Source organism: Choristoneura fumiferana, chromosome 23, assembly GCF_025370935.1.
Source record: "Choristoneura fumiferana chromosome 23, NRCan_CFum_1, whole genome shotgun sequence".
NCBI lineage: Eukaryota > Metazoa > Arthropoda > Insecta > Lepidoptera > Tortricidae > Choristoneura > Choristoneura fumiferana.
The window spans coordinates 1,938,474-1,964,180 of NC_133494.1; the positions used below are offsets into that span (position 1 = coordinate 1,938,474).

General features: G+C 37.9%; 1 protein-coding gene and 1 long non-coding RNA gene across 2 annotated transcripts in view; one reads left to right on the forward strand and one right to left on the reverse strand.

The window, feature by feature from the left end:
• LOC141441174 (Ig-like and fibronectin type-III domain-containing protein 2) overlaps positions 1-25,707 on the reverse strand; it is a 236,994-nt gene that overhangs the window by 172,752 nt on the left and 38,535 nt on the right. The window lies entirely within an intron of this gene.
• LOC141440720 (uncharacterized) lies at positions 381-4,023 on the forward strand. The gene is made up of 3 exons (XR_012452736.1): positions 381-597; positions 1,112-1,207; positions 1,527-4,023. It is a non-coding gene; the product is annotated as an uncharacterized lncRNA (long non-coding RNA).

Consider the following 25,707-nt stretch of genomic DNA (forward strand, 5'->3'; position numbering starts at 1 on the left):
AAACGGCAACTACAAGCAAGATGGAGACCGAACAAAAAGAAAAATTATCAATTCTAATAAAAAGGAGAGGTACAATAAAAGGAAAAATAACGAGAATGACAAATTACATAAATAACTTTAACAAAGAGACTGACGACTTAAACGAAATAAAAGCGAGGAGCACAGACCTACAAAAAGTTATGGAAGACTACGAGAACGTACAGAGTTCAATCGAAGAATATGCAACCGCTTCTGATCGGGAATATGAAGAAGAAAGAAGCTCTGTTGAGACCAAATACTATTCTTTGAAATCCAGTATGGAAAGACTTCTAGATTCACCAATTAGTAACTCTTCCCAACATTCAAACAAGAACTACTACATGTCAAGCCCCTGGTGAAGCTGCCGCAGTTGGAGCTACCAACATTTCACGGCGAACTCAAGGAATGGCCCACATTCAAAAATCTCTTCACGTGCGCAGTGGACAGATCTAATATTCCCACACTACAAAAGTTTCAATATTTGAAGACCGCTTTGAAAGGAGAAGCAGCTGGACTGGTTAGCTCGCTTTTGATATCCGAAGAAAATTACAGTAAAGCTCTAGAAATACTCACAACCAGGTATGAGAATAAAACAATTATAGTGAACCATCACCTAAAGAATTTCATAAACTATCCTACAATAACAAAAAGTAATTTAAAAGAATATTTAACTGTACTGCAACAAAGCTTAGACTCACTTAAAGCATTGAGTATACCAGTGGACACTTGGGATGTAGTCATTATTTTCCTCATAACGCAAAAACTTGATAACTCCTTAAGAGCTGCGTGGGAAATAAATAGGAAAGACTCTTCAATTCCTACACTTACTGAGCTGTTGGAATTCTTAAACTTAAGAGTCACAGCTTATGAATTGATTAATGACAGGGTACAAGAAAAACCTCAACAATATTTCAAACCCACACACAAAGTGACACATTTGACTACTAGCCCAGCCACTACTATGCCCAATGTTCAGTGCACTATGTGTCAAGGTCAACATTATTTGTACAAATGTCCTACTTTTCTGGAATTAACTGTGGACAAGCGCATTGAATTCATTAAATCACAAATGTTATGTTACAATTGCTTACAGCCTTTTAACAATAAGCACAAGTGCTCAAGGAAACGATGTTACATTTGCAATGGCAGACATCACTCAATAATACACATGGAAAACCCTCCTAGAAAGGTAAATACCTCTATGGTAACACACACATATACAAATCAATCCTCAGGTTCTATTCCTAGGTTCTTACATAGTGGAACAGCACAACCACAAGTGCATGCTAACATACATCCTACTACATCCTTACAATCTAACACATGCATACCGCAGTCTTATTCTACACAAGACTCAACACATATAAATAAACACAACACAAACATGCAGTCTACATCTAAACAGGACTCAACACACTATATACAAAAAACACAATCAGACACACATACAACGCCATCAGCAGTGTTATTCTCTAATGCTAAAACTAATCAGATATTGTTATCCACAGCAGTGATAAAAGTTCAAGACTCATCTGGTAGCTGGCACAAAGCACGGGCACTCTTGGATTCGGGAAGTGAAGTACATCTTGTTACTCGCAGGCTAGCTCACTCCCTACAATGTAAGTTTTTACAAGATACTCATATTATTCAAGGAGTTGGAGACTCAAGCAAGCAAACGCAATTGTGTATAAACACAAACATTGCATCAAATCATACTGATTACAGCACAAATTTAAACCTCATAGTAATGGATAAAATTACAGTTCCCTTGCCACATAACTACATTGATGTAGCATCATGGAACATTCCTGCCAAGCAATTAAAGATTCTTGCAGATCCCAAATTTTACATACCGGCAGACATTGACTTGCTCATTGGTGCGCAGTTATTCTATTCATTGCTATTATCTGGTCGCATAAGCTTAGGTAATAATCATCCTCAGTTGATAGAAAGTGTCTTTGGCTGGATAGTATCAGGTCCTTTGGTAGTGGACATACCTAGTACCAACAACTTTCAAATAAGCTTACATTTAGCAAGCCAACCCATAGAGGATGTATTAGTTAAGTTTTGGCACCAAGAAGACATATCAACAAAGTCAGTACATACACCTGAAGAAAAATATTGTGAAAAACTATTTATAGAGACCACATCTCAAAGTAATAAGGGTCATTTTACAGTGGAATTGCCAATTTTACAAGATAGAGTTCAAGAATTAGGTAATTCATTTAACGCAGCCTACCGCTGTTTGTTACACTTAGAAGCGAGGTTTCAAAAGGATCCCACATTATATACACTTTATAAAAACTTCATTGATGAATATGTGGAATTAGGTCATGCAGAATACATTAATAATTTTCAGCAATCAGATAAACTTGCTTCATATTATTTACCACACCATGCAGTGATCAGACCTGAAAGCAGATCCACAAAACTACGTGTTGTATTCAATGCTAGTGCAAAGACTTCTACAGGGACATCGCTTAATGATATTTTATTAGAAGGTCCAAACATATATAATGATGTTCTAGATATAATACTTAGATTCAGAATGTACAAATATGTGTTTTCATCTGACATAGTTAAAATGTTTCGCTGTATATTCATAAAGCCGGAGCAGTGTGCCTTTCAAAGAATTTTATGGCGAGAGTCAAAGTCATCACCATTAAAGTGTCTGCAGCTGTCAACAGTTACATATGGCACTAAGTCTGCACCATACTTAGCTTGTCGAACACTAAGACATTTAGCTGAACAAAACAAACAGGACTATCCATTAGCAGCCGATGTTATTATCTCCGATTGCTACATGGACGATTTCCTGTCAGGACATGACACAATTGAAGGTGTTCAACAGACCTGTAAACAATTAGTTCAATTACTTGATAAAGGTGGATTCAATTTGCATAAATGGACCACTAACAATCCAGAAACTTTAGATTTTCTGCCAAAAGAACAATTTTCTAAGAACTCAACTAATGATTTGTCACCTAACAATGTGATAAAGACACTTGGTCTTCAATGGGTACCATTTCAGGACACTTTTCAAATATCAGTACCAGATTTCAAAGAAATAAAATGCACAAAAAGAAATGTACTGTCTACAATTGCACAAATCTTTGACCCACTAGGCATCTTAGCACCCGCTACTATCTTAGTTAAAATCCTTATGCAAGACATTTGGAAATTAAACATAGATTGGGATAATGTTATCACAGAAGATCTGAAAAATATGTGGTTATCATTCCATAAAAATCTCAAATATTTAAAAAATATAACAATACCCAGATATTATTTTTCAGATGTTCCCAAAGAAATCACAATTATTGGTTTTTGTGATGCCTCACAAAAAGCTTATGGAGCTTGCATTTATTGTAGAGCAACTTATTCAAACAAACAAGCTACATGTACATTATTAATGGCTAAAACAAGAGTAGCTCCCATAAAGACACAATCTCTCCCACGTTTAGAGTTGTGTGGAGGTTTATTACTTGCCAAGTTAAAAAATAAAGTTACTGAAGTTTTAAGTAAGTTCACCATCCAAAGCATTCACTTATTTACTGACTCTTTGATATTATTGCATTGGATAAGGTCCCCTTATAGAAAGTTACATACCTATGTTTCACATAGACTTATGGAAATCATAGAGCTCACAGACATAAAATCCTGGAATTATATAAATACTAAGGAAAATCCAGCAGATTGTCTCACAAGAGGTATATCCCCACAGAACTTACAGCACCACACTCTGTGGTGGAATGGTCCGAATTGGTTAGTACAAGACCAAAAAACTTGGCCCATTTCTTGTCCCTCTACTGTCAGTGAGACTAAACATAGTATAGATTTAGGAAATGAAACACTGAACCAACCAGTAGTAACAACTATAACACAAGTGTCAAAGCAAGATCTAGATTTTTATGATCTTTTTCATAATTATTCTGATTTCCCTAGACTAGTTAGAATAGTAGCATATATATTTAGATTCATACATCACACAAAAAATAAACAAAACCACAAACAACGCATTTATTGTCAGTAACAGACTGGAATAATGCACATAATCTTATTATAAGAATAGTTCAACAAAAACGGTTTCCGAGAGAATATAAAGAATTAAAAGATTTAAAATCAATTAAATCACAGTCCACACATTTACACTCAAACACACAAAACATGTACACATTCAAGAGTAGTCCACTCAGGAACATAATCCATTCCTGGACGACTATAATATAATTCGTATAGGAGGTCGCATACACCATGCACACATTCCATATAATCAAGCACATCCCATTATACTCCATCCAAAGAACACATTACTACACTTATAGTTACGCACTATCACTCACGGTTACTTCACTCAGGCATTCAAAATACTTTAGCCAACTTGCGACTCAGATATTGGCCACACGTTATTAGAATCTGTTTGTGAATGAATAAACATTGCTTTGTGTTATGCTTTGATGACAAAGTTAATCTGTAAAATTAAATGGGGAAAAGTAATCCTTTGAACCATTCCGATACATTACGATGAATACTCGTACATAGTAACAACTATTACTAAATATTATAAGCTTTATATACTGAAAGGGTTATAAGAAGCCGTGGTGGCCTAGTGGTTTGACCTATCGCCTCTCAAGCAGAGGGTCGTGGGTTCAAACCTCGGCTTGCACCTCTGAGTTTTTCGAAATTCATGTGCGGAATTACGTTTGAAATTTACCACGAGCTTTGCGGTGAAGGAAAACCTCGTGAGGAAACCTGCAAAAACCTGCGAAGAAATTCAATGGTGCGTGTGAAGTTCCCAATCCGCACTGGACCCGCGTGGGAACTATGGCCCCAACCCTCTTGTTCTGAGAGGAGGCTTGTGCCCAGCAGTGCCCAGCAGTGAATACTGAAATTCAATTCAAAATAGTCGAAATGAAAAGTAGAGTGTCTAACTCGGGTGAAATTACCCCTTTCCCCTCGAACTATAGAAAACTATAGAAATATCTCAGGTGAAATGGGTCACTTTCCACCCTTGGTTATCAATCTACTATTTCTTCCAACTATGCTTTAATTTCATCATGACCGCACTAAATACCCAGCACAAAGCGGGACTTTTCTGCTCTAGAGCAGAAAAAATGTATTGATGCCGTCTCCGTCTAATCGAACAAAACAAATAGAGACGGCATCACATTTAACCGTGAGTTAAGACTAATCAATGGGTGGTGAAACAGCCCCTTAGTGATGGGAAATCAAGACCGCACGGTACCGATTCAAAATTTCAAAGGCGGATTTTTCAAAGCGCACGCGCATTTAGGTCGGACAAAACTTTGACCATGGATCAAACTTTTTAGGTACGTAAACTACGTTACGGTCTATCTCGATATAAGTCTGTGATCAGCTGAGATGCACAACTGCAGTTTATTTATTATTATCATTAATAATAAACCATTTATTTAAGGCTACCCGACCCATACAAACCTTTTAAGTTTAAACAAGAGAGTTTTTTTCTAAGTTTTTTAATGACTATCCACGCAAACATTGAAGCCTTAAAAACAAGTAGGCACATGCCTATATACAACACGCCCATAAAACAATATTCCCAAAACATTTTAAACTGTGAACACACCTTTATTAGGCGTAAACATCGGGAATACTCTGACCGTAAACAAACTGATAAGGCCGCGTTCACACACACCGTAAAATATTTTTATACCCAGTGGGTCAGTTTACGACTTTTCCCAGGAAATTGGTGGGCACAATAACTTTTGGCTGGCAACCCCGGATTACGTTCTACAGGGATTTCAGTATATTTATACTGTTTATTGTGGAATGTATTGAATTTCGATATGTTTTAATAGGGTTGTTTTATTCCAGTTTATAAAATAAGAAAATAAAAATGCGGATTTTATGGTTCAATCAGCGCCGCGCGATGAATCTCGTGCTGAAGCGTATGACCTGAAGTGCGTCAGTCTTACATGTTAACTTGATGAGGATGGATAATGTCTTTGATTAAAAAACAAATACAGTGTAGTCCGTTTAGTACGACTTCGCATGTAACAACCAATCATTTAAGCGACGTAAGTGTAGGCATATATTTGGTTTTAATATGAGCCACCATGAAATTACATCCGTTACTTTAGTACGGCGTCCGGTTAGTACGACGTAATATTGCCAGTCCCTTGGCCGTCGCTACAACCGGATTCTACTGTATGTAATGACCCGTGATTAGGGTTGCCATATGAAAAGTTCGAGAGTCCGGAGAAAAGCCTCAGAATTTAAATAAAAATAGATTTATCGCAATATCAGAGAGCAAGACGTCGAATAAAAGAACAACCGCATGCTTTCATAATAGGAGTAAAGAGGACATAAAGTGCGTATGCTGCCGCTACGGATTATTTTTTCGGTTGTTTTGTAAGCATTAGGACGCATTTTTACTTATTAAATCATTATTTCTGTATGACTAAAATTACCTACTTTAACGTTTCGGCCACATTGCAGCGGTCGTCGGCTGTGATCACATCAAGTAGACCTGCCTAATTATGTTCCAAGTGAATAAGTAATTAGAAATGAAAGAAAGAAAGAAGACAGTGATTCACTAATACGGAAGACACACAAATACAATGAAATTTACACAATTACACACAAATAAATAAAAAGAAATACATGAAAACACACATGAAAAAAGTAACATAATACACAAAAATAAATAAATGACTGAAAATCGCAAATCGCTTGAGAATTAGCTGGAAGAGATCCTTTTATGTGTTCGCTTTTGAACATATGTTTTTTAGTGTAATCTGTTTTTTAATTTGTTTTATGTACAATAATGAGTTATGCATACATAAACATGAACAATATAATTGTCGCCCGTCAAAATTTTACTGTTAAGTCTACAATATCACTTTTTTAAATTAAAAAACACTACAATTTGGCCGCTTTCAAGTCCAGGGTGAATGAGCATTTACTAGGCAAGCGTGCTCCATCGTAGGCCTCATCCTCGCTTTCCATCAGGCGTGATTGTGGCCAAACGCAAGCCTATACTGTATAAAAAAAACTTGTATATATAACATTAAGGCAGGTTTTCTAATGTGAACCCACACTGTCACGCTAATCTTCACCAGCTTAGACATAAACATACGTAGCCTTTTACCTAACCTTTAGTCATGGATATCAAAGTACATATGTCGCGGCTAAGCGCGAATTATGCCTGAAGGTGAGCTAACCTTAAACTGTAATTGACATTGTATTGGTAACACTGGCAGTATAATAAAGTAATTGTTTTATGGCACTTGACAGCTGTCACTAGTTTGAATTTTAACAGTCGAAAATAAGGCGGGACTGATAACGGAATAGGACATTAACTTGAATAAAGAGTATGTAAGGAGGATAGGAAAGAAGTTGCTCATTACGTTAGTGCATCCAGTAAGAGAACAATCACTGGTGAGTTCCTTAAGCTTTTCCTTACATATCTAATGTCCGTTATAAAGCAATATGATCAAGAGAATAACACTAATCGTGATAAGTAAAGTTTGTATGACAAGATTGCTTGTTGAGCTTTCATAGTAATTAAATGTAATCAAACCTTTGTATAGAACCGTGTGTTGGTTCTGGTGGTTTGGGCTGGCTGTGAGGGGATTTGTTGGGAGGCCAGTGGGCGGAAGCCCGATTTCCTCACATACCCACTTGAGGGTATGTGATAGTAAACGAGATTAAATGATCTAAGAGTTATATCTAAAGTTCACGAACAGTGTTCATCTGATGATCATATTATTAAACTAGTATATGGCGATAGTTGTAGGTATATTGCGAAGCTATACCATGAACCCCGTAAGGACGTCGCCACATATTTTGGTGGAGATGGCTGGGATACTTTGACTTTACCAAGTGGAACAGTGTTAATTTGGCACACAGAATTTCGCGATTCAATCTTCAAGCCTCGCTGCTGTAGTGTCAGTATACATTGAACAGTTAGAATTCTTTGTATGTATGATCAGGGCGCAGGCCCGCTGACTGCCAATTTTGCGAAATTTAGAGGGAGTTCCTCGTGGGCAGACTCAGTTATCAGTTATCATATGTGAGAGGCGCTTCCTCACTGACAGGCAGAATGAGAGAACGGTGAGCCATAGTGTTGGTTATAAATGGACAGAGGGCGTAAGCCCACTGACTTCCAATTTTGCGAAATTTAGAGGGAGTTCCTCGTCGGAAGAGTCAGTTCATAATAATCCATTTTAGTAGAGGTACTGCCTCACCAACAGGCTGCCAATAATAAAAGTCATTGCTTAAGAAAAATCCTTGGCTTCAGAGGGCTAAAGTAGATGTCCTGTGCGATTGTTAATGAAAACAGTAATTAATGCAGGAGTTGCAAGGTTGGTTATTAAAGAGCCGTAAAATTCTTAGCATGAAACGAGGGTAAGTTGTTGATTAAATTCGCGGTTTAAAGATATTAACAAAACTAAAGAGATTTCCTGCTTGGTAGAGTAAAGTGCAGCCCGGACGGAATTTTAATTAAAAAGGGTCAGTCATGATTTTGTCTTATGAAAAGAAGGCGATTGCCAAGTTGGACAGGTATAGTGTTCCGTGAAATTTAATTCCTTGGCATAGAAGGCCATATTTAAGAGGTGACAGTGACAGTAAAGTTGACCAAATAAGCATAAAATTCCAAGCATAGAATCAACAGCTTTTGCCATTTTGTAAAAAAAAAAAAAAAAAATGTCGACAGATTGTGTCGGTCGCATTATTTATTGACGTAACTTAGCCAAAGTACGGACTAGCAATTTAAAACGATTTTATTTATTTAGTCTTTCAATTTTCAATTTATTCTGATAATATTTGAAAGATATCAAAATACTTTTATTTTTATTTCACTTCATTAACGTTATCGGTTCGTATGAATTTATGTTTGAGCGTGTGGGAGCTGCTTTACAATAGTAACACTTGTGTACGTTCGGATACACAATACACGGTAAGTACAAGTTTACGATTTCTTAGATATAAGATGAATGATAATAAATAAAAGTATATCAATAAAAGGCTAACTGGTTTTATTTTATCTTTTAAGATATTGTTATTTAACTACTGAAGATTATTCTAACGTGTTTTGGATAGCCGCCGTTTTATTTTTATTTTTGGTAATATAGTGAACGAAACTGAATGTGAATGGTGAACTTTAGAACACAAGGTATCCGAACGCGCACCGTCGAGTCTTCGGTATACCCGCGCACCCTCGTAGAAAAAAAAATGTTTTGTTCAGTTCTTGGTGAAAAGAATTTATTTTCAGAATTAATCGCTTACATCGAACCGAATATTAATAAATATAAAAGTCGTTATTATAAGTGGTGTGGTCTAAAAGGATTAACAATTTGTGAAATTGCAAGATAAGAAAGTACTCTCTGTTCATCGTTGTAAACCATCGTTGTAAGTTATTGTTGTCTTGATAAAATCAGATCAACACAGTACTTTGGAAGTAAAAGGATTGGAATATTAGTAAAATTTTACTTTCCAATTAATTTCAGGTCAACGTAATTCGAGAGTATTCGTGTATAATAAGGATTAGGATTAAGGAGTACGGGTCCGTCCGAATAATTTTGTTCTCTACGAATAGCTGAAACCATCAGCCAATCTAAAGGTAGGAAGTCTAAAGTAGATAATCTAAAATAGCATTTTATTGTAAGAAGTTAATTTAAGTGATATAAGGTGATAAGTGGTTTAATTTTTCTCATTAAAATTTCAGTCGGCTTCACAATGGAACAAGCTTTACGAGCTAGGCTCGCGTTGAGACAAAAACACCTCTGTGATCTCATTGAAACGGCCAAAGCAATGCTGGAAAGCGAGATCGGCATTCCCTCATTCAAGTTTCTCAAATGTGTCTGAAATTAAAGACTGCTATTGGGGCATTAGAAAAGGAAACCTTTTTATTTATAGATAAATGTCAGGATGAAGAAGGTCTAGTTCCCCAATGCACCGAGGCGCAAATGATGGGTGAGGAGGTACTAGCAAGTTTAGAGGCTGTAAGTCAGGTAAATGTAGCAGAAAAGACAACAGCAGAGCAAGTGTCAAGATTGCCGAAACTTGACTTATGTAAGTTTAACGGAGATATTTTAAAATGGACTGAATTCTGGGACAAGTTTGAGGCTAATATCGACTCTAGGAACTTGAAAGATGTGGACAAGCTGTCTTACCTATTAAGTACGCTAGAAGGTGCAGCGTTAGAAACGGTAGAAGGCCTAGGTGCCACAAATGCCAACTATACAATAGCTGTCGACGTCTTGCAGAAAAGATATGGTGCGAAGGACAAAGTAGTTGATGCTCACTATGCTGCGATCAATAATTTGACTGTCGCAGCCAACCTGCCAAGTGAGTGTCGACGTAATCTCAACCATATTGAGAAGCACCTCAGGATTCTTGCGGCATACGGAGAAAATATTGAAAGTAATCACCTGAGAGTTGCAATAACCTCAAAATTTCCGGGACCTGTTCTTTACCAGGTGAAGATTTTGTCCAAAGACAGTAGGATCGCAGAGCTCAGGGACTGCTTGGAGAAAGTGATCACTGCTATGGAACATTCCAGTGCACCTATACCATCTAGCTCGACGAATATTCCACTTGAAACATCTACAGAAGCCTTGCACGTTTGTGAAAATCGACTAAGCAAACGCTTCATTAAGCCGAGGAAGTATGAAGCCCAAAAAGTGAATTTCACACTGAACAGGAAGAGGAAAGATGGGAAAAATCAAGGTCCCCAAGAGAAGAAATCAAAAAAGGAATGTGTATTTTGCAGTGAGGAACATTACAGTGACCAGTGCGAAAAATACAGCACTGTTATGGAAAGAAAACAAAAATTGGGTAACAAATGTTATGTCTGCTTCCGAGAAGGACACAGGGCTAACAAGTGTATCAGGATTCCTCGGATAAGATGCTATCATTGCAAAAGACCACATAACTCGGCTTTATGTAATAAGAAATTTGCTGTTGCTAAGAGTGAGTCAGACAACTATTTTAATTTAAATTATAATAAAGTAGATAACTTACTGACAAATGTCAAATCTTATTTGCAGACGGCAACAGCAAAGCTAATCCACAACAATAAAGAAGTCCCATGTAGGTTGCTTCTTGACTCTGGGAGCCAACGAAGTTACCTAACTACCAAAATGGCAAAACAACTGGATTTGACTACGAACACCGAAGACCTACTTGTCATCTTCACATTTGGATCTACGACCGCAAAGGAAATGCCAAGCCCAGCTGCGGAAATCAAATTACTGACGAAAAGAGGTATTGAAAGAGATATAAGGGTGAATATAGTGCCACATATCACAGACAAGATTCCAGTACCAGAATGGAATGCAGCAGACATAAATGTTGACATATGTGCAGATGATAATTCACTTGGTGATTGTATTGACCTCTTAATTGGGAACGATTGCTACTTTTCTTTCATACGCAGTAAGCACCAAGTCCAAGACAATTTATTCCTTGTGGACACAGATTTCGGTTGGCTTATCTCTGGCAATTATCATGAAGAGCAAGAAGGAAGTACTTTATCCATCGTAACATATTGCCAATGCCATGAGCCTGGATGTCCATATTTTAGTGAGCCAGACCTACCATTGCGTACCATTGATATGAAATTCCTTTGGGCTCTCGAAAGTATAGGAATAACAGACTCTCCTAAGACCACTCGAGAAGAGGAAGCGGTGAAACATTTCAATTCGACAGTAGAATATAGCAATGGAAGGTACGAAGTCAAGTGGCCGTGGATTGAATTTCCACCAGAATTACCTACCAATTTTGGACTAGCATATGGACGTTTGAAAAGCCTACTGCGACGTTCTAATGATGAGACAATTAAAGAATACCAGGATATACTCAAAGAACAGTTAGAGGCTGGCATCATAGAGATTGTGGAATCTCGACCAAGGAATGAAAATGTACCTGTTCATTATTTGCCTCATCATATAGTCCAGCAGAATGGTAAACGAGGCAGGATCGTTTACGATGCTTCTGCAAAATTAAATGGAAAGAAGAGTTTGAACGAGTGCCTGTATCGTGGTCCATCTATGATTGAAGACATGACTGCATTAATTCTTCAGTTTCGAACCGGTGAAATTGGCATAACTGCAGACGTGGAAAAGGCGTTTCTTCAAGTTGGACTGCAAGAAAATGATAGGGAAGTCACCCGATTCCTATGGGTAAAAGACCCAACTGCGGAACCAACTGAAGACAATTTGATCTACTTCAGATTCTGTAGAGTACCCTTCGGAATTATTTCGAGTCCATTTCTACTGACTGCCACAATAAGGTACCATTTTTCTCGAACAAACCAATCACTTTTGAAGAGGATCGCAGATAAATGTTATGTAGACAATTTAGTGATAAATGCCGACTCTATATGTAAAGCAAAAGAAGTATACGAAGAAGCAAGAGAAGCCTTCGGAGAACTTGCAATGAACATAAGAGATTGGACTTCGAACTCTGAAGAATTCATGGCTAGTATTCCAGAATCACACAGATGCAAGAAATTGGATTCTGTAAAAGTACTTGGACTCTTATGGGACTTGAAAGATGACACGCTGCGACTCAATTTGAACAAAAATATGTTAGAAAGAGATGTAGTGCAAGTAAAAACCAAAAAGGATGTTCTCAGAATGCTGGCACGTTTCTATGATCCTTGTGGCTTTATAGCACCACTTGTACTACCAGCCAAACTCGTTTTTCAAGAACTTTGCGCGAAGAAGTTAAAATGGGACTCGGTTATGCCCGACGAATTAAAAGAAAAATGGAACAGCGTTGTCAAAAACCTACAGTCAGCAAAATCAGTTACATTGCCAAGACATACAGGTGATGGCAAAGAAAGTACGTACGAGTTGCATGCATTTACAGATGCCTCGAAGAACTCGTATGCGTCTGTTGTATACTTGAGAGCATCTACCAGAAAACAGACAAAAGTATCTTTCTTGATGGCTAAATCTAGAGTAACGCCAATGGAAGACAAAGAAGACCTGAAGATACCACGCCTAGAGCTTCTGGGCTACTTGATTGGAAGCCGGCTACTCAAATATGTTCGTAGCAACTTGGATCTACCGATACAACAAGCCTACCTATGGACCGATAGTCTTATAGTTCTGAGCTGGATAAAATCTAGTAAGTTGCTTCCACCATTTGTGTCAAGACGCATAAACGAAATCAAAGAAAGCAAAGACGTCGAATTTCGTTATGTCAATACGAATTTGAATCCAGCTGATTTGGCAACACGACCTGAGCTATGGCAACAGAAAAAGGACCTATGGTTGAATGGTCCAAAGTTTCTCACTAAGCAACATGATTGTTGGCCCATCATCCCAAAGGGCGACCAACACGCAGCCTTGCTTTCGGCCGGCGAGGGTCTGGATACTGTTGACGGTCCAGAAATGGTAGACAAGGGCTACGAAGACGGTCATGAACATACAGATGTAGACATGATGGAAATACACACACCCGAAACACGTCAGCCTATGGATGTAGACTTACCTACTACTAGTGCGGTAACAGAAAAACCTACGCAAACGCAAGGCAGCGATGAGATTAGGAAGCTGCAAAAGGAATACTTTCCTGATGAAGTAGCAGGCAAAACGACCCATTTAACACGCAACCTAGGTTTGTTTCTCGACGTAGACGGGATATTAAGGTGTAAAGGACGCATGTCTAACACCAACTGGACATATGACAAAAAACATCCGATACTTCTACCAAGGAGATGTGCTTTCACAAACGAGATTATACGTAGTACACACGAATCTAACTACCATGTGGGAGTATCGCATACATTAAGTATCATTAGACAAAAATACTGGATACCACAGGGAAGAGCAGAAGTAGAGCGAGTAATCAGGAAATGTTCTCAGTGCGTGAAGTATGGAGGAGGTCCATATCAGTTGCCACCTACCCCAGCTTTACCAGCAGAAAGGGTAAATTATAGCAAACCTTTTACATATACAGGAATGGATTATTTTGGACCCATGTTTGTCAGTACGCAAAATGGAAAAGAAAAAAGATGGATCTGCTTGTTCACATGCTTAGCTGTACGCGCCATTCACATGGAAGTAGTGAATAACTTAACAGCTGATGAATGCTTGTTAGCTTTAAGAAGGTTTACAGCGACGAGAGGCGTGCCGCTAAAAATTGTTTCAGATAACGCTTTGCAGTTCAAGTTAACCAGCCAGGTACTATCTGAACCCTACTGCAAAGAGAACGAGATCCAGTGGAAGTTTATACCACAGTTAGCGCCCTGGCATGGTGCTTTTTACGAGCGTCTTATAGCTATCGTGAAACATTGTCTTAAGCGCACAATAGATAAGCATTTGTTACAAGACACTCAGCTACTGACAGTCATAAAGGAGGTTGAGTCAGTAGTAAACTCACGCCCGTTAGTTCGAGTCGGTACTGAACTCGAGCATGTGCTGAAGCCGTCCGACTTTTTATCGTTGGGAAAATGTTTAGAATTCAATCTAGAAGCAACAAGTACCGGCACGGGTACGAAAATTGATCTTGTGCAGGGTTGGAGAAGAGGACAGACTGTACTCAATGAATTTAAAAAGATGTTCGAAGATCAATATCTACCTAGTCTGCGAGAAAGGTACAACAATTCTTACCAACAACCAAGAGTCAAATCGCATCGAGAACCTCGCCTTGGCGATATTGTGCAAATAAAAGACGACTCTCGTAGAAGATGTAGTTGGAAAGTTGGAAAAATTGTTTCCTTGATTCGAGGAAGTGACGGAGAATGCCGAACAGCGATAGTCAGGGTTGGCAGCTCTGATTTCACTCGTTCAATCGGCCATCTATACCCACTGGAAACTGATGCTGCCCCAGCTCGAGAAGTGATCAGTAGGATAGTGACACAACAGCCGGAGGTTACTGGCTCAAACGGCAACCGAGATGCTACAGATAATCAGGAGACCACAGAACATCTTGATGTTGAACCAATCCAACTTGAGCCTTTGATTCCCGAACAACCTGAAGCACGGGATGGTTCTAATGTTGGTGATGTGCCTGTGGCAGTGGATGAAGCCGTTGGTGATACCGGTGAAGCAGCTGTTGTAGACGAAGTTACTCATAATGGAGAGGAGCTAATGAACACATCAGCTTGCGGTGATGATGTTGTTGAAGGTGAACCAACCAGAAAGAAGAGAGACGCAGCAATAAAGGCAAAGGAAAAGATTGCTGAATGGACGCGTCAATTATTTATTCTTTTGTAAATGTCTGTCAGCAAAACTCTCGCCGTTGGGAGTGTCGCGGCTAAGCGCGAATTATGCCTGGAGGTGAGCTAACTTTAAACTGTAATTGACATTGTATTGGTAACACTGGCAGTATAATAAAGTAATTGTTTTATGGCACCTGACAGCTGTCACTAGTTTGAATTTTAACAGTCGAAAATAAGGCGGGACTGATAACGGAATAGGACATTAACTTGAATAAAGAGTATGTAAGGAGGATAGGAAAGAAGTTGCTCATTACGTTAGTGCATCCAGTAAGAGAACAATCACTGGTGAGTTCCTTAAGCTTTTCCTTACATATCTAATGTCCGTTATAAAGCAATATGATCAAGAGAATAACACTAATCGTGATAAGTAAAGTTTGTATGACAAGATTGCTTGTTGAGCTTTCATAGTAATTAAATGTAATCAAACCTTTGTATAGAACCGTGTGTTGGTTCTGGTGGTTTGGGCTGGCTGTGAGGGGATTTGTTGGGAGGCCAGTGGGCGGAAGCCCGATTTCCTCACATACCCACTTGAGGGTATGTGATAGTAAACGAGATTAAATGATCTAAGAGTTATATCTAAAGTTCACGAACAGTGTTCATCTGATGATCATATTATTAAACTAGTATATGGCGATAGTTGTAGGTATATTGCGAAGCTATACCATGAACCCCGTAAGGACGTCGCCACAACATATTAAAGACGCTGTCATGGCCCAACACAGGCTTTTAGCAACGCGGCAGCTTCAAAAGTGATATCCATCATCCTGACACTTAGTGAATACACATACACGTTACTTAGATTATGATTATTATTAAGTTGGCAACATTGGTTAATGGCTAAGTCAAAACTTTGTGCAGTGTTCCGGAAGAATAAAAATGTGGCATAAAATTGACAGCAACCAGGCCAAGAAGTACAAAAAAATATATAACTTTTTTCGGGTCACGCAGTTTGCATATTTGCCACAGACGTGAACTTAATCCTTTTCCGTGTAGGTTAGAAATTTGTTGTTGTTTGAGAATGATCTCCACGTTGGAACACAATAAAACAAGCACGCTTGTTGGCAAGATAAGCGAATAATGGGCTTTACACACCGCGTTTTTTAAACGCGCCGTCAATGCTCATTTGTATCGACACAAAGGCGATACGCATGCTAATTGTAGAGCTGTGCTATGGAAAGAAAAACGCACTGTACCACTACCATGAGTTTACAGTGACCGTACTTGATAGCGACGGTGTAAATTATTTGTATGGAGAATTGTACAGCGCCTCTACAAATAATTTTACGCCGTCGCTATCGAGTACGGTCACTGTAAACTCATGGTAGTGGTACTGTACCCTTAGTGTAAGTTTTCGGTTACAAAATACGTCTCGATCGCGTACGCGTTAAAATGTCAACCTTAAAATCAGAACCTTAAATATTTATTTTATTCTGTTTTCAGTAGTTGTTATAGCGGCCACAGTTATACATAATCTGTGAAAATTTAAACTATCTAACTATCACGGTTCATGAGATACAGCCTGGTGATAGACGGACGGACGTACGGACAGTGAAGTCTTACCCTTTTTGGGTACGGAACCCTAAAAACGCTGTGTGCAAAAACTCTAAAATAGCGGTGGATTTTAAAATAACTTGTAAACATGAAATTAAAACCTAATTAGGCTTTACTCCCCTTCCGCGGTCTCGCAAGATTAAACAAAAGTTCCATTAAAAACGCAAAAACCAATTTTGTTTAAAACAAAATGGCGCTAGTGAAAATTCGCCCGTCACCCAACCTGCCGGGACAAAGGGAACGCAACCCCAAGTCGCGAGAAAACGGGCGTCACGCTTGACACCGCACAGCGGAATGTTTGAAACAGTATCACGAACCACAACGTCCACAACCAACTTTATCTTCAGAATCAGAATCATTTATTATCAACTAGCGTTCAAATTCTCGTGGGAATTCCCTAAAATTACATCGTGGTTTTCATTGACGTTATATTGTAACAACCATGCCAAATATCATGACTCGAAACCTAGCGGTTGTTATTTCGAGATTTTATCCCTATCCCGTAGGAATGTTAATTTGTAATTTGTAACTGAAATCATTTCATGGAATGTATAGTTTTAGTGCTAGTTCTAGTCTTAGTTTTAGGTGGTACATTTTTGGAGCCAAAATAAACTTTTCTTTCTTTCTTTCTTTCTTTCTTTCTAAATAAATTTGTACATAGATGAAATACATTTCTGACCCTTTATAATGATCCATAAAATTGTTAGTAAAATAAAGAAGGAACCTAAATATGTAAATTATTGTTCATTAAAGCACAGTTGAGGGGAAAATTATTTGATCCTACCTATTACAGTCTCTGCACAAAACCATAAAAGGGCAATCCAGTCGGTCGTCCAGGCAAAAACACTATGAATCCTTTATCACACAGCGTCACTCTTCTGGAATAATAAAATAATAGCCAACTCTATCCCGTAGATATTTCAGGAAATAAGCAAGTCTACCAAGATGACTTGTATAACTCTTTTTAACTCTCTTTGGCTAATTCGGCTGTCACGCTGATCTGAATCTGTATACTGCCAAACACTCCTAATTAAACGTAATTATTCAAGTGTTCATAAACAAATTAAACACGATTTGTTAGATAGCGCTTTTTGCGAGCGGCGCGAGGAAATTTATGACAAATATAATGCCAAAGTACACTCTTGTGCACAGGACTAGTGTTATTTTTACTTGAAAATTTTAATTATCTTGGTACAGTCAAACAAATTAATCCATGTTCCAGAGGCGAACCTTTTAATAATCAATTTCATTATGACTTCTGCCGTCACGTCAGCTCTTTGTTGAATTAGTATTAACAGGCTGAAAATGTTACGGCATAGGTGTTAAGTTCTGTGGAAGTTATTAAAGAAACAAGTAAGAACTTAAAATAAATAATTTTATTTACACCCATATAGTAAATCCTCCATTATGCGTTCAAAAACCATAGATAATGACCAGCATTACGACATTGGGTTCTATTATAAACACGGCTGTATCGTAATGAGATTTCATACATATTACAGCACCGGGGCGCGCCGCGCCGCCCGCACGAGCAGCAGCAGGTCGTCGCGCGCGCAGCTCGTGGGGCAGACATATTTACCTAGTTCTCGTTAATGCAGGTCATTCTCAATGGTTCGCGGAACACATGATACTTATAGAGTTTAATATATGGATGTAGATAAAATATTGTATGCAACCGTACGTAATTAGGCCTTAAACCACACTCGTGTTTTAAGGACCCCTATTACGATACAGCTGCATAAATAACTATAAGCAGTATAACAAGACTATACATATTGAAAATAAACTGTTGCCGTCAACTTTATTTTATGTAATAATAGGCACAATATAGCTTTGTTACCTCAACAATTTCAGGGCTAACTCGTACACAATTCTCAGAAGTATCTGCCTATTTTAATTTTAACACGTGTAACGCCGGGTCTCCACTGAGCAAGCCGTCTCGCGCGGCAGCCATTTTCGGTGCGATTTTGACGCTTGCCGCGCCTGACGGCTCGCTCTGTGGAGACCGAGCTTTATACTCGTAAATCTCCTTCGGATAGTGGACACAGAAATGTTGAAAAGTCAGGATAGTAGACAAATAAGCAATGTGAACGCACGAGACAGTGGACGATATAGGAATATGGACGAATTAGAAATGCGGATGACGTTAATTAAACTCGAATATTTGGTTCGGCGAGAGTGTCCCGGGAACTTAAACTTGAATGGGATTCCTTTGATCCAGGAATGAATGTCTGAATTAAAATCAAAGGTTTGCTCTCAAATAAAGTTAGTTATGAACGCTTGCTTTGAATCCTTGATGAGCTGGGTAACCAGTTTGATGATCTTTATTTAGAAACGGTATTTTATGTAGAGGAATAAAACAGACTTAACTTCGATTGTGACTGTAAGCTTTGCATTTCACGGGATAAAAATAGCCTGACAGGCCCTAAATAGAATATTATTATTTATTTATTTATTTATTTATTTAAGGAGAACCAACAGCTAAAACACAATATATGTAGAAGGAATAGCAACACAGAGCCAATTACAGGATCCCACAGATAGCCATAGTATACATGTTTAAGATTAACTTAAACGAGGTGACGCGCACCATATCAGACGTCACACCATGCCAAACAAAACACCACAGAACTTCAAATGGAATTACTATACTCCTCAACACATAGTACTTATTTCCTTTAAACAAATATTACCACAAAGTTAAATGATACTTCCGCAGGTTGTATCAAAAATTTACATATTATTATTATTATTATTTATTGTTTGATCTAGCAAGCGTAAAGATCGATTCCTTTCAGCTTGGGTAAAAATGTTTTCGTATATTTGTCCGGCATAATAATATGACCGGTTCTCGTCTACAAGTCGCTTTTCGTGAAATTTCGTAAGCCATTTCGACGATTATTATAAAATCGTTATCGATTTAGTTTTTTTTCTATTTAAATAACGGAGCGTTGGGGGTTGGAAACGTAAAATATTAAGTATCATATAGGTAAACCGCAAGATTTACAACCTTGTTTCAGTAAGCCATCGTAGTATCATCAAAGAAGCCACTGGGACGTTTATTGTAAAAAAGTTCTACTTAGGTCGAACTGCGGTTTACCTATACTTTAGCTAAATTGAAAATACAAACTGACCAGCACTGACCTGGCACTGTATGACTGAGGGATGACCGTAAAAGTAAAAATTTGGAATTGAAATAAAAAATACAAAAAGAATCCAAAAAACCAATCTTATACTTTAGCTATTTTGCAAGGTCTACAGCTCACAGAGCCTAGCACGACGAGTTATGTAGTACGTTATATTGTTGTAGTGGCCTGGATGGCGCAGGATTTTGCAAAGACAGGTTCGCGAGTTTAAGGAACAGCGTAAAGCCAACCTCGACGCTAAACGCGACGAGCGTAAGTCTCGGACACCTGCTGTCATTTATTATGGTTACGTGGACGGGGTACTACAGGCCGTCAATGAGGACGTACATTCACAGCAAAAATAGGCAACACATACAATTTTACACCTTTGCCTCTTTATTCCTTTGGTTTAAAAAAGTAAATAAAATAATTTTGATTCCTTTGAAAAGAAAAGAAAGAAAAAAAACGTTTATTCACAACCATATCGAAAATACAAACTGAGACATGGATGCACAGAAAAACCAGAAAAAGAGACCAGCGCTGGGAATCGAACCCAGGTCCTCAGCAATCCGTGCTGCGTGCTATAACCCCTACACCACCGCTGGACAGGAATCTAGACACGAATTTTTCCTATGCATACATATCTCAGGTTGCTTATTTCTACTACGCTACTTATGCAGCAGCACTAGCTTAGTTTGTAAAAGTAACAAATTTGGAGTTGAAATAAAAAATACAAAAAGACTCCAAAAAATCAATCATAATTTATTCACAACACAACAATATTATTATGTGTCATTGCGGATGTGAATCGGACAGTGCCTCAGCATATAGGTAATGGTCAGACGCTTTGGCTCTGCTATCAAATTGATGTCCGCTAATTATAATGATAGTTGTGTGTTTTATATAATTGTAAAAAGATGTTCGTCTACATGTCTTGTCTTAGCCAATCTCAGCATTGGCAGAATCAACAAAAAACTTTTCTATTTCAATTTAATTATTTATCATTAAAGTGATTGTGCAACTCAATATTCTATGAATATTTGCCGTTATTAATATCAAGCAAAAAACGGCAAATAAATCACGTATGTTGTATGGGAGCCCCCCTTAAATATATTTTTTATTCTATTTTTATTGTTTGTTGTCGGCCACAGTAATACATAATCTGTGAAAATTTCAACTGTCTAACTATTACGGCTCAAAGAGATAGAGCCCTGTGACAGACGGACAAACAGCGGAGTCTCAGCAGTAGGGTTCCGTTGGCACCCTTTGGGTACTACGGAACCCTAAAAATACTTAACAGAATAGGCGATATTTTATGGAACAACGTGATATTCATAATTCATTTATAAAAAAAAACATGTTGTACATAATGTCTTACATTAATTAACAATTCCAAGAACGTGAACCCTGCAAGGGAACAGCAATCTTATAAATATTTACTATAGAATACAATTAATTAATACATTTAAATGTTTATTTTTATTTTTATTTGTAACATATATATTTCGTGATGTGTTTTGTCTTTTTTTCTCAGAATTCATTAATTACTAGAATAGGTTTAAGACTTAACATTATCAAGTTTAATATTACCAGCATGTCAAACACAGAATAAAAAAAGTAAAAAATAATCATACGAACAATTTCTTTTCAAGGTTGAAGAAGTAGCCTAATTATTTGTAATCATGTCAAAGGAAAAAGCAATCTTACTTAATTTCGACTCGTAAGTAGGATTACGGTAATCTCGTACCTGAAAAGAAAATATTACATTTATTAATTATGTTATCCAAAATTATTATAACTGCAAAAAATACACTATAATAAAGAAGAAGAAGATTGACTTATTTGCCAACATGAACAATACGGGATAGGCACACAGAATACAAATAAACAATAAACTAATTTAGAATCTCAGCCCAATGTGTTTGCCAGTCCTTTGGACTGTGTCAAAGGAACAGGCTCAGCTTATGCTGCGCTTGCTCAGAAGCTGCCAGCGCTGGGTTTCACTTGTCTGGTAAAGAAGTCAATTGCTTACTAGTTTTAATAAAAAAAAAACTAGTAAGCAATGAGGGCTATCGTTTTTAATCTCACTAGATGGCGCACTGTTGCGTGAGGTTTTTAAGTATGGCTTTCAAAGTCTGTTATTACGGGCGTGAAAATAAAGTTTAGATTAAAATCATATTTAATACAACTTAAAACCGTACCATAAAAATATCGAGCATGCCACAGTGTTGCATAGTCCCCGTTTTGTTCGGGAAAAAGGGAGGACAAAGGTTTCCGAAAGACAAAACTGTCTCAGAACACAGCCATTCATTGCCCCGGAACGCATATTTGCCATAATTAATTTCAGATATTGCAAAATATTCACAAAATTATTCTAATTATAAATAAACCCGCGTAACTCACCCAAAAACTATGAGATTTGACATTTCGGAGACCTCACGCTACACTAGCGCCTCTAGCGGCGAATTCATACGCGATAGCCCTCATTGACTTCCTTCTCATGTGATCATAAGTACGGTTGAGATCGAAGATGAATTCTATGGAGGCAATACCGCGGGCACACGCTAGTTAGAATATTGTGTTTCGAAATAGATTAGTAATGAGTTTGGCATTGTGAGTGTCCCTCAACAATACAATTAGATAATTACATCATCATCATCATCATCCCAGCCTATATACGTCCCACTGCTGGGCACAGGCCTCCTCTCAGAACAAGAGGGCTTGGGCTATAGTTCCCACGCGGGCCCAGTGCGGATTGGGAACTTCGCACGCACCATTGAATTGCTTCGCAGGTTTGTGCAGGTTTCCTCACGATGTTTTCCTTCACCGCAAAGCTCGTGGTAAATTTCAAATTTAATTCCGCACATGAATAATTACAAATAACAATAATGTTAAATAATTAGTTACATGCACAGATAAATAAACCGATAGAGTAGGTAGTACTAATAGTTTAGTTTATTTATTCATTCAATCTGACTAATACTATAAATACGAAACTTTGTAAGTAGGTATATTTGTTCGTTTGTTACCTTATAAATTCGGTATATAGATAGTTTGAGTGGCATAGGATAGTTTTTAACCTAGAGTTTGTATGTTTACCGCGGAATAGCGATAAATCTACGCGGACGGAGTCGCGGGAAACAGCCAGTAGGTACATCATAAATTTACATAAATGTACAAGATACATGAATTTATATTGAAGTCGTCAAAAATAAAATGCTTAGAATGTCCAGTAATGAAATAAAAACAACAACAACTAAAATAAGATTTGTATGAAATAAAAAAATTACCAAACCTGCTGCAGTGGTTTGGTTAATTTTTGGATACTACGAACAGAATAATAATAATAACAATAAATAATAATAATAATGAATATCATGGGACACTTGGCACCAATTCACCTACTCCCTAACTAAGCAAAGCTTGTTATGATATATGATAAACATACTTATATAGATAAATGCATACTTAAATTTAAATTGAACATCCAAGACCCGAGAACAAACATTCGTATTATTCATACAAATATCTGCCCCGCCGGAATCGAACCCGGAACCTCAAGCTTCGTAGTCAGGTTCTCTAACCACTTGCCTATCCGGTCGCCAATAAACGCGGCCCTGTGCCTCTTGTCAGAGGATCCTTATATGAAGGGTTTCCATATGTCATTTCTTACTCGTAAGAAGTTTAATTACTTGTTTTAATAAATATTATTTTTATAAATGTTTAGTTTCATTAGAAAGCTACTTACTTCAGGAAGTTTTTGTTGTAATTTGTACGTTGGGTGTTATATTTTTTTGCATGAATACCACGATATACATTTTTGGAATTCCCACGGGAATTAGGCGATATCCCGGAACTTCTAATACGAGTAATGTAATATCTTACATATATACAAGGTACATGATCTTTTATGCTACAAATGAGGTTGTTTTATCCACTAAAATATTTAATAACCAGTCACGGGCTTAATTTGTTTAAGATCAAATATCGATTAAAGAGCTTATCTAAATCAATAAAATGCCATGAGACGCGTAAATTTGACATTTGAGGGGTCAACGACTCAGCTCCAATGTTTTGGATGCCAGCCGTCAAACAAGTCTGACAGCTTGTGCAATAGTGCCATGATAGCAGTGCGTTGGGCGTAGACGGATGACTTAACGGCAAAACTAGTGCTGGCATTTGGTGCTCGCAATGCATCTCGTTGCGTGGTGGCCTAATGGTTTGACCTATCGCCTCTCAAGCAGAGGGTCGTGGGTTCGAACCCCGGCTTGCACCTCTGAGTTTTTCGGAATTCATGTGCGGAATTACATTTGAAATTTACCACGAGCTTTGCGGTGAAGGAAAACATCGTGAGGAACCTGTACAAACCTGCGAAGCGATTCAATGGTGCGTGCGAAGTTCCCAATCCGCACTGGGCCCGCGTGGGAACTTTGGCCCAAGCCCTCTTGTTCTGAGAGGAGGCCTGTGCCCAGCAGTGGGACGTATATAGGCTGGGATGACAATGCATCTCGTTTAATGGTGAAATAACATTTAAAACACAATTAAATGTGTGTCTTGTTGAAAATATTTTAAATCTTAGTCAAGTTTGTGATACCTGGGCGTTTTCACCTGTACCTTTTCTTTCAAAATGTATTTAATTTTTTCATACAAATTTTATGAGTCAGTTTTGTAACGGAGCGGCAGTTTTTTGATTGGAGCATTTTTTTAAAGCATCGGAATCGATTGTGCTTTCAATTCTGAGCAGGAAAAACCATTTTCCAAAATTATAAAAATAGAAAGGGTATTACACTTTTTTGTTAAATGCCCACCTACAATTTTTACCTTTAACAATGACTGTGAATTTGTATGATAGAATGCAAAACAATGCCTCTTTATTGAACACCAACACTAAGCAGTACAGAAAATACAGGTAGATATACAGAGATTTTCCAAGGTAAGTAATAGCGGCCTTGTCGCTTCAGAGCGATCTCTTCCTGATAACCTACTGTACAATAGACAGAAGAAAGGATTTGAGCAAACTGTGCAATATATAGCAGACTAGCCGTTGCCTGCGGCTCCGTCCTCATAGACTTCGCTTATCGCTATCCCGCGGGAACTATGCAATTTTTCGGGATAAAAATTGTCTTATGTCCTTTCCCAGGACTAAAGCTATCTGTGTACCGAATTTCATCTAAATCGGTTCAGTAGATCCAGAGATTACCCCCTACAACCTCACAAACATTACCTCTTTAGAATATTAGAGCGTATTAGAGAGTATTGATTAGAGCAACATCACAAATACTTATTATAATTATGTATGATAAATATATTTTTTCCAATTTGTCCAGAATGTTAATTACCAGGCAGTTTCTATTAGTGAATACAGTCGTCTATTTAAGGTATTAAAAACACTGGGTCGGCTAGAAATATCCCTTTTTCACCTAAAAACTCAAAGGAGAGAATTAAGTGACTAGCTACTGAGACGGCCGCCTCTGCGCCGTTTACTGACAGATTAACACTTCCTCAATTTGTCTGGAACGCTTTAACAATACCGTTTGAGTTTACAATTAAGACCAAGGTTAGACGAAGTAGGTACTTTGAAGAGTCCAGCTGAACAATCGTTGTTTTGGTTCAGTTTCAGCTGTAAATTTTCCAAAACTAGGCCCAAGGCCTAGGGCTTAGACTATACTTAGATAGAGGTCTTCGATTTTCCTACATTTTTTTTCATAAAGTTTGCTAGCAGTGGCTCCGAAGCGGTAACGTTTCGTGTGCTCTGCCTACCCCATTTGGGAATACAGGCGTGATGTTTGTGTGTGT